We start from the raw sequence: 10,524 nt of genomic DNA, 5'->3' as shown, positions 1-10,524 counted from the left end.
AGAGTTATGGCCCTCAGCAATTTTATTACCACAGACATTGCGATCATGATAACTTGGATAAACATAATAAAAAATTTTTTATGAAACTTGGTTTGTGGTTTGTAAAATGATATCAATAGGATCTCACTTGAGTAATACAATGGGATTAATTGGATCATAATTTACAGAGTTATGGCCCATTACAAGTTATAACCATGGATCTTGTGAACACCAGAATTCAAGTAAATATGCAAAGATTTTAATAAAATTTGGTATACAGCCTAGTATTAATAAAATCTTAGATGAGTTCAATAATCAGACAGATTTGTTGTAACTGATAGGGTTATGGCTCTTTGCAGTTTCAGACTTAAGATTGTTCTGCTGGCCATTTAGGTCCATGGGCCTCTTGTTTATAATGGCGCGTCAAATTTATGCAAAATTTCTAAGACTGCCAATGTACAGAAATTTAAAAGTGAGAAGACTTCTAGCAAATTTCATGCATGTAATCACCAGAAATCTAATTTTGATTTAACTTCATAGTACTTACACTGTTAGAAAAACGCCGCTGTATATCTCGATGGAATCCGTAAATTTGTACAGATTTTAGCAGCACATGCAACATTGACTTTTGTCAGTGTTTTCTGGTAATACAGAACGGATTACTAGTAAATTTCTTTCTCGTTCAATTTCACTTTTGAATATATTACTTTAAATGCCAGCGTGATATAGACGCCTCATATTTATCTGCTGACAGTACAAGGTAAACGACACAAACAAAACCGCATGTTAAATGTGATAATTTCAATTTCATTACTGTGAATTTTCTTTCTCTAGATAGTAACACACCTGCTTCTCCAACCTATGTTTTTTAACTTGTCACATTTGATTGATTTTTACTTCAGTCTCGATGGATGCTACACACGATTTAATCTGTTTCTGTACACAAAGATGAGATGTTTATTACGGCGACATGCTTCCAATTGTCTTCTGTCAAATCTAAGGTTGTTGCACTACATAGTGGCACATATTTTGCATTAAAGGAAAGTACATAGATTATTGATCATCAGGGCGCATTTATCCCATGCAGGAAATTCTTACTGAAAAACAAGGTAGAACAAACTATTTCAGTTCATTACGAAGATATCTATATTGTTGTGTTGTAATCAATACAAATATGGGAATGAAGTAATAAGTGTTTCTAAAAAAACATGTCGTGGTAATTAAGTCTAACAAGTTTCAACGAGATCGGTAGACAGCCGAGAGAGAAGATCAAAAGGCAAGATGAACATGTTTGGTACTATAGGTAAATTAAAGTACAAAGATGAATAGGATGGTTGCCTGTGTAAATTATGTTCTTAACTATTACAACGAACCCTCATTGAAATCACGTTCTTCACTGAAAAAAATCAGTTAAACGTGTCAACAAAAACGTGATCGTGTCATTGGCTTACTCTTGACGTGTTTCCATCTATGTTGCCATATTTAATGGTATGGACTGAAATACCAAGTCGTTTTGTAAGATATATATAAAAACACCTGTAATATCTGCCACTCTGTTTTTCTTTAGTTGTGCTGGAATCTTGAGATAACGTTTTGTATGGATTGTAGTTTGTGCAAAGACACGTAAGTGATATTTAGTACGCGCCTAAACATCCTGCATCTTATCGTTGCAAAAAACACACCCACACAATGTCGATGAGAAAAGCTATTTATTTAACAATTATCAAAAACAAAATAGGAAAATTGATTTTCTATAAAATCAGTTGGGTGGGAGTGGCGAGAGAGGGGTGGGGGATTTAAGTTCAATATAATCTTAGATACATCGATTCATTTCTTGATTTGTGCCGTTATTCTAAATTATGACTTTTTTTCAAAAGAATTATGTCATTTACAAACATTTCTTGAAACATTAAGATTAATTTACATCAATATTGAGAAACAAATACAAACACGTATTTGCGAAATGAAGTAATGTTCAGTGACTTTGGCCCTCTTCTGACGAAAGACATATTTAAGCATGATGTATCCTATACAGTTGTCATTTTACGGAAAAAATTCATGTATTTTCACAAAAAAGGACAGCAAACATCTTAAGGAAAAATGCTACTTAAATCATTCTAATGATGTCAATGTATATATTGTAGGTGTGTCATTTTCAAACTTGTACAATTATAACTAGTGACAATCGATAGACATGTGTCACCTTTCTGATGGTATATATTTATTTGATAACTTTAGTTTTTATCACTGAAGTACTGTAAACCAATAACTGCAATTCATATTTGTTCGTTTCAATGTTAATGCCTACTTCGTCGCTGTAATTTACAAGTGGAACATTTTTTGATGAATCACCTAAACATTGTTATAGTATAGGTGGTGTGTTCTAAGTACTTATGTGTTCAGCTATAATCAGCTTTCATCAGTTTGAACAGTTGATGCTATGGAAAAGATATTGGTCTTATGATATCGACATCAATACTTGATAAATTTTCTGTTGTTTTAATGTTGATATAGCGGTATGTTGGAGGTTGATTTAATACTCGCCATATAAGATACAGTATATAGTACCTTGTGTATTCACGCTATTGTAAGGTTTCCAATCCTTTGAGAGCACACATACTATATGTGGTATGAAGCTTGGCGTATTTGATGCTTGGTTGTTGGTTTCCTTGTTGGTTCCGTTGTTGAATAATTGGTCCTCATTTGAGAACCTAACATGACTTACTTACATTTACATGACAGGTGTCCTCGATAAAGAGGAAAACGCTTAATCTTCCGGAACCCCTGGTCTTATTCTCCTCCTTTTTTCATGTGTCACAGAGAAATTTTTTCATTTGTTCATATTTTGCACTAGTTTTATTGAATTTGAGTTTTGATTATGGTTTTGTTGACATGTTGGTATTTTCTTGTTGTTTATGAGTGAGGATTATGGTTTTGTTGACATGTTGGTATTTTCTTGTTGTTTATGAGTTAGGATTATGGTTTTGTTGACATGTTGGTATTTTCTTGTTGTTTATGAGTGAGGATTATGGTTTTGTTGATATGTTGGTATTTTCTTGTTGTTTATGAGTTAGGATTATGGTTTTGTTGATATGTTGGTATGTTCTTGCTGTTTATGAGTTAGGATTATGGTTTTGTTGACATGTTGGTATTTTCTTGTTGTTTATGAGTGAGGATTATGGTTTTGTTGACATGTTGGTATTTTCTTGTTGTTTATGAGTTAGGATTATGGTTTTGTTGACATGTTGGTATTTTCTCGTTTTGTATATACGTAAACATCAACTGAAAACGACCAGCTTTTTTTTCAAAACTACGATGTGTCATAAGCTTGATTATTTAAAATATCTGTAATGGAATTTTCTGGTTTTTTTAGATAGTATCATTACTTCTTCCCCAATTTATATTGTTCAATTTTCGCAGTTGAATCGATATTCTAAGGGGTGTACCATTTCTATGATAGATGTCGACAGCAGACACAAACACTACCAACGGTTTCGAAAGATGATCTATAGGGATTATAGGAAAGTAATATCGTCGTCTTCATGATCTCATCTGATACATATTATTATGCTCATTAGTATATCTGGTGGTTTTGTGATATAAAGTTAGATGTGTTTGATGGTCACTAATTTGTCCTTTGATTTTGTTGTATAAAGTTAGATGTGTTTGATGGTCACTAGTTTGTCCTTTGATTTTGTTGTATGAAGTTAGATGTGTTCGATGGTCACTAGTTTGTCCTTTGATTTTGTTGTATGAAGTTAGATGTGTTCGATGGTCACTAGTTTGTCCTTTGATTTTGTTGTATGAAGTTAGATGTGTTCGATGGTCACTAGTTTGTCCTTTGATTTTGTTGTATGAAGTTAGATGTGTTCGATGGTCACTAGTTTGTCCTTTGATTTTGTTGTATGAAGTTAGATGTGTTCGATGGTCACTAGTTTGTCCTTTGATTTTGTTGTATGAAGTTAGATGTGTTCGATGGTCACTAGTTTGTCCTTTGATTTTGTTGTATGAAGTTAGATGTGTTCGATGGTCACTAGTTTGTCCTTTGATTTTGTTGTATGAAGTTAGATGTGTTCGATGGTCACTAGTTTGTCCTTTGATTTTGTTGTATGAAGTTAGATGTGTTCGATGGTCACTAGTTTGTCCTTTGATTTTGTTGTATGAAGTTAGATGTGTTCATGGTCATAGTTTGTCCTTTGATTTTGTTGTATGAAGTTAGATGTGTTCGATGGTCACTAGTTTGTCCTTTGATTTTGTTGTATGAAGTTAGATGTGTTCGATGGTCACTAGTTTGTCCTTTGATTTTGATGTATGAAGTTAGATGTGTTCGATGGTCACTAGTTTGTCCTTTGATTTTGTTGTATGAAGTTAGATGTGTTCGATGGTCACTAGTTTGTCCTTTGATTTTGTTGTATGAAGTTAGATGTGTTCGATGGTCACTAGTTTGTCCTTTGATTTTGTTGTATGAAGTTAGATGTGTTCGTGGTCACTAGTTTGTCCTTTGATTTTGTTGTATGAAGTTAGATGTGTTCGATGGTCACTAGTTTGTCCTTTGATTTTGTTGTATGAAGTTAGATGTGTTCGATGGTCACTAGTTTGTCCTTTGATTTTGTTGTATAAAGTTAGATGTGTTCGATGGTCACTAGTTTGTCCTTTGATTTTGTTGTATGAAGTTAGATGTGTTCGATGGTCACTAGTTTGTCCTTTGATTTTGTTGTATGAAGTTAGATGTGTTTGATGGTCACTAATTTGTCCTTTGATTTTGTTGTATGAAGTTAGATGTGTTTGATGGTCACTAGTTTGTCCTTTGATTTTGTTGTATAAAGTTAGATGTGTTCGATGGTCACTAGTTTGTCCTTTGATTTTGTTGTATGAAGTTAGATGCGTTTGATGCTCGCTAGTATATCTCTTTGTTTTGTTATTAGCCCCTTTGCTTACTTAGAGAAAGTGACATCATTTGGAATGCCACGATTTACATAGCGACTATATGTAGATATAGATTTTGAATATCGTTGTCTTTCTATACACGGGTACATGTTTTCTTCTTTAGTGGACCAGTATTCAACCTTTATCATACTTGTAAAATCATTTGATTTAAACGTTTAATCTGACAAATTTCCACACTTCAGCCGATGACCGTTGCGCGGATGGTTTTGTACAATTCAGCTGTACGATGCTGTATATTAGAAGTGCATTTTACATGTATATTGTTTTTTTTTGTTTTTTGTTTTTGTTTTTTTGTTTTTTTGTTTGTTTTTTTTTTATAATACTTCTACATGTATGATTAACAACATCTCATTGTAGAAATGTATATGTCATAGCAAACATCCATTCATACAATATATAGGGACCTAGATGTGAATCCCATTTCTATTGAGTCGTTTAAAGTTCCTTTTATAAAACTTTTCCTCATGATACTAGGATTTCGTGATCGGAGTTATTATACCTTGTAAACCCTGTCGTCTACTTGAGTAACATTAAGGAGCAACGGAAGAAAATACTCAAGCGCTTGTGAACATGTCCGCTTCTATATATAACAGCATGTTGTATCTCGTGTGACTTCCTTGGTTAATTTCAAATAAGATATTTAAACCTGTATGTGGTGCACATGGGATGGTGAATTACAAACAAGTCATTCAGTAAATATACGTATATACCAGGACACTGAAACTTTACTTAAACATTGTTGTACATTGTTAACTTAGTACACATTTTCTTTAATTCATATATTTGTGCTACTAGAATATCTTGGTCTTTGTGATTTGCTTTATTTGTAAGTTTCACTAAGTGATCACTTCAAAGACTGTAAAAAAAACACACACAAGTGAATACACGCAGCATATTTCAATAAAAGTTAGATACAGTAGAGACAAACAATGAATTAAACTGAATCATACCGCAGTCTCGTCCTTCTAGGACTCATCAGTGATGCATATATGTGACGGATACGAATCAATTCTGTGTGTGAGTCTGACTTATATTTTGTGAGGCTATGATTAATTGCCCTAGTACTCTCGCTGATATTAATTTACAACGAAAATGTTTCAGTTAAGTTTATTAGCAGAAAGTGTTAGTACAGTAGAAACCTGATTTGATGTATAGCTAACGAACATGGACTTTTGACATATATATTTATTACATTTTCTCTCTGAGAGAGTGTATATGTCATTTCTCAATAAATGTCCTCAATATGAAAAAAGTACTATGAGCGCTAAATTTGCAGAACTTCACAGACCAAATATGCGATAAAGTTAACAAATATAGCATATTTCCACGCTTACATCACTGACGAATCTTAGAGGGATAGAGATCACTGATCCATACAGTTGATGTTCCTATCGGTGTACACTGTGTTCAGTACTCTCATATTGAAAGGGGCTATTACAATCAGAAAAATGAAACATTGATCCTATTTTGGTTAAGCCCATCATATTGCGGAAGAAATGTCTTAAAATGTTTCTTAAAATCAATTGGTACCAAGTACATGCTTTAGACTTTTCAGGCAGATTCTTTTTTGAATTTGGTGTGTTTCTGGTGTTACCTGAAGTCATCCGTAAAACTCGGGTTTTTTTTTCATCCACTCCCTTGATTTATAGCACGTTTTAAAACAAAACAAAATGCACTGTTGCTAAAACCTGATACTCGTTATTTTAAAGTGTGTTACGGTGAAATAATTTGATTTCGTCCAAAAATTCTTGGTATGAATTATAGAAATTTTGTCTCAAATTGTCGGCACTTTTTCGGGGGTCGCCATGTTAATCTTGACAATATTATGGCTTGATTTGATCGATTTTGAGCTCGAATTACGATTTTGTTGTTTTATTTTATGCTGTTTTTGTCTTAGCAGCAATGCTGTGATGACTGAATTGTGACAGTGTCGTTAAATGACGTTAGCTGTTGAGACGTAAACTCAAACAAACAACTTGTATTACATAAGTATAATGTAGATGTGGTATTGTATATACGTAAGGAGCACGTTTACTTCGTACATCCTGTAACTGTATATAGCAGTAGAGAAAAGTGTCCTGTTTTCAGGCCATTAAATGCGTCACTACTGCTGCATTAATGGTCGCTGCGAGCATCATTAAAGTTGCCGACACCGATTTTTTATCAAACCTTAACCGGATTTTCTTATTGTGCAAACACGCACATGTACGTATGTGTTAGAGAATTCTGACGTATATATTGTATTTTTTATTATTATTATTATTTATGTCAAATATCATTCACAATTTTCTTAAACAGATTAAGAACAATAAGTGCATTTCATATATCTACATTCATAAATATATTTATTAAAGAAACTTAATTGTATTTCTGCATCGAATTCAGCGATGGAATGAAAAAGAATGGCCCCGTATATTTAGCATGCTGTACTGGATGTTATATTGTAGTATATGAACACAATTTAGACTGTGTTTATACATGTCGCGCTTCAGGTTAGTCGGTCAACAGACGGAAGCAGGGGAGGTGATAAGTACACGGATTGTAAGGACCATCAGTACATTATGTTGTCGCTTCAACAACACGACCACAGTTATTCACTATAAAAAAACTATAAACGTTATTTATTTTACAACAATTGCGAAACAAGTTATTTCAGCTTATACTAATCACTCTTGTTGGCCCGTATGTAAGCGCGCGAGGGGTCTTGTGGGAGGAAACCGTAGAACCCGTGGAAAACTCACGTGGTCGGGCAAGTGACCCTTACCTTTCCTTTTCACGTCCGTTCCAGGAGTTGAACCCTGGACGGCTAGGTGAAAGGCGATAGCGTTACCACTGCGCCACCCTACCACCCAAACAAATCATAATTCAAACTGAAAATAAAGGAAACGATAGAAAGATCTGAAAAAAAAATTAGTAAGGAGACCATTGAAATGTTTAAGGAGAATAAGACCATATGTTTCGTAAGGTTAAGCGTCTTCTACTACATCGACGACACACGCCATGTGAGTCATGATCAATACAAGTAAGTAGACCATAATATCGTAAACAGGGTAAACAATGAAGTCAACAGGTTTTATAGGAAACATTGACCTTCATACCTGGTATCACACAAATAAATAGAACATTTTCTAATGAGAGAATCTTGGTGCTGACTTTATAACTTTGATGATCGGAGAAGTCAATGGCAACACGCCACCTTGCGGCTGGTCTGTTCGAACTTTTTTGGTATGAATGGAATACCTGTTTACCAATTCACCTGATGTTTGGATGGCTGTCATTCAATATGTAAACGAAAAAAAAACCGGATTACAACTTCATAAGATAATCAAATATCTGACAGTATACACAACAATTAGCAAAGAATATCAAACAGATTGATCAGGGAGAAAATTATCTTATTCTCTATATTTACACATTTTTAAATACGGGCTTAAAGCAATATTACAACACCAGAACAAAACGTCGTCTGCTGACAAATCTTGTGTCCGATTACAGATTGGATTTCAATCGTGGTGGTGTCTTTGACTTTGATGAAGCAAGTAATTTTAGGAAGGTGAATTAAGCAAGAATCAGCGACATCTTATCTGTTCGATCAGGATCAGCGACGATTGCTAGCCAAGTTGCTCTTCTCCCACTGAACACTGTCACAAATCGCCGGTACATTTAATCCAAAAACGATCTTTCTTACTAGCGAAGGAAACTTAAAAAAATGTCACGTAAATACTGTATATGATTTCGGAGCCGAATTGCAAACTAAATGAATGCACGTAGCATAGCACAGCACATTCATAATATGTTTGCAAAAAGGTTTTGCCTTCGTGCCCGCACGAAACTAAAGAAAAGGAAAGAAAAAAACTATCGGAGCTTAATTGAGAGGTACAGTTCTCTTTTGTACAGTAACCAATGACTCGTTATTGTGTCAGATGTCAAATGGAGAATCTTACAAAACGTTGTTTAGAGACGTCTCTATCTAGTTTGTATGACATTTCCTTGTGGAGTTCGTTTCAATCTTTCTAAATGGTAATTGGTATGTCCTGTAGTTGCGTTGTTACATATATCTCTTTGATAACAGGCACTACTTGGATTTGACTTTGATTCACATTGTACATGACATGTGTCGTTGATAAGAATATCTCTGAGGAATTTTACCATATTATCTGTGCCTTTTCAAGGGACTCAATGTAATTTTTATCTCTTTTTCCCTCTTTTATTATCATTGTAGTTTACACATATTGACGTTTTTAGTGGTCTATAACGGCCCTTTTATTTCTATTGTTTCCACGGCGTTTGAAAATAACTTAAACAAAATAGGTCGAAATATAAAGGATTATCGAATAGTGCTAAAACGGAGAACTTTAAGGCCTCTAATTGTACTGGCCTCCTGAGCTCCAAGTCCTAATGGAATCTTCCCTAATGAATTATTTGTCCGTAAAAATCCAACAGTGTAAACATATTGATACAGAGCCTGTTTAAAGTACTCGTTTAGTGCGCAAGTTCTAGGTTTCAGTCAAATGAGAAGTGAGGTCCCAAATAGTTTTATCACGTTACAGGAAATCAAAAGCGTTCATGGTGGCGTGTGCCTTTTTCCTGTTGACTGTCCTTATAACTATTAGTGTATATAGTGAAGTAGTTGTGTGTGATCTGTTGTATTTTAGCTGATAAACAGTATCATCTATTTTGAATGTATCAGTATTAATATGTTATCATGTTTGTGTTTCGGAATTATGAATTTTCAATAGCAAATCTATCACTGTATGAGATCAACTTTCTGATGATGAATTGGGACTATTGTATCATACTTTACCAAAAGTAGCTTTATAACAGATTTTAACTTTTTAGTGCAATGCTCTGTATACAAATTTTATAATATATAAGTGCCTCATCAGTAAAATAGCTTTTTGATTTGAAGTTTTCAAGTAAACAAAACACAGTTTGGAAGTAAGCATTAGAGGACCAATTCATTATAAAACCGTTATATTGAGAAAATAGAACGTTTGTTTACAAATGATTTCAATAACATAAGATGGTGATATACTGCTACTAGTAAACTACATTGATGATGACCACAGAAAGACCCGTGTATTTTATTATGCTAGTTAAAAAGCAAATATTATTACTAAATAAATGATTATTTAAATTCAATTATTCAAAAATAATGTGTAATGTGAATATCATAAGAAAGTGTGTGTAATTCTGGTGTAAGTGATATGAATGAAGTAAGAGAGCCTTCCTGCGCGAAGACATTGTATGTTATATCGATGTATCTTTTTCTGGAAATAAAAAAATTGGTAAAAAAAAAAAAAAATAGATAAATAAAATAAATATAAATAATAAAAAAAAATAAATGATTAGGTAAATGGTTTTAAACCAGTAATGATCAAATCTGACCAAGTGTTGTGGTTGACACACCTGATGGTGGTGCTAATATGGGTCTCTTTGAGGATAAAAAATAAATGCATTTTGTAATGAAAAGATGTGTCACACAACTTGGCTGACATGTAAATACCCTAAATCCAGATATATACGAACATGTTTACGTGCCCGGATTAACAAAGGTAAACACATTTAATATCCAATGACTTCCTCTGAAAGGAGTGC

The sequence above is a fragment of the Ylistrum balloti genome, unplaced genomic scaffold (assembly GCF_031769215.1).
Source record: "Ylistrum balloti isolate Yb309-2 unplaced genomic scaffold, AGI_CSIRO_Ybal_v1 Utg370354, whole genome shotgun sequence".
Lineage (NCBI taxonomy): Eukaryota > Metazoa > Mollusca > Bivalvia > Pectinida > Pectinidae > Ylistrum > Ylistrum balloti.
The sequence above is the reverse complement of the archived record's forward strand: the minus strand, read 5'-3'. Positions refer to the sequence as shown.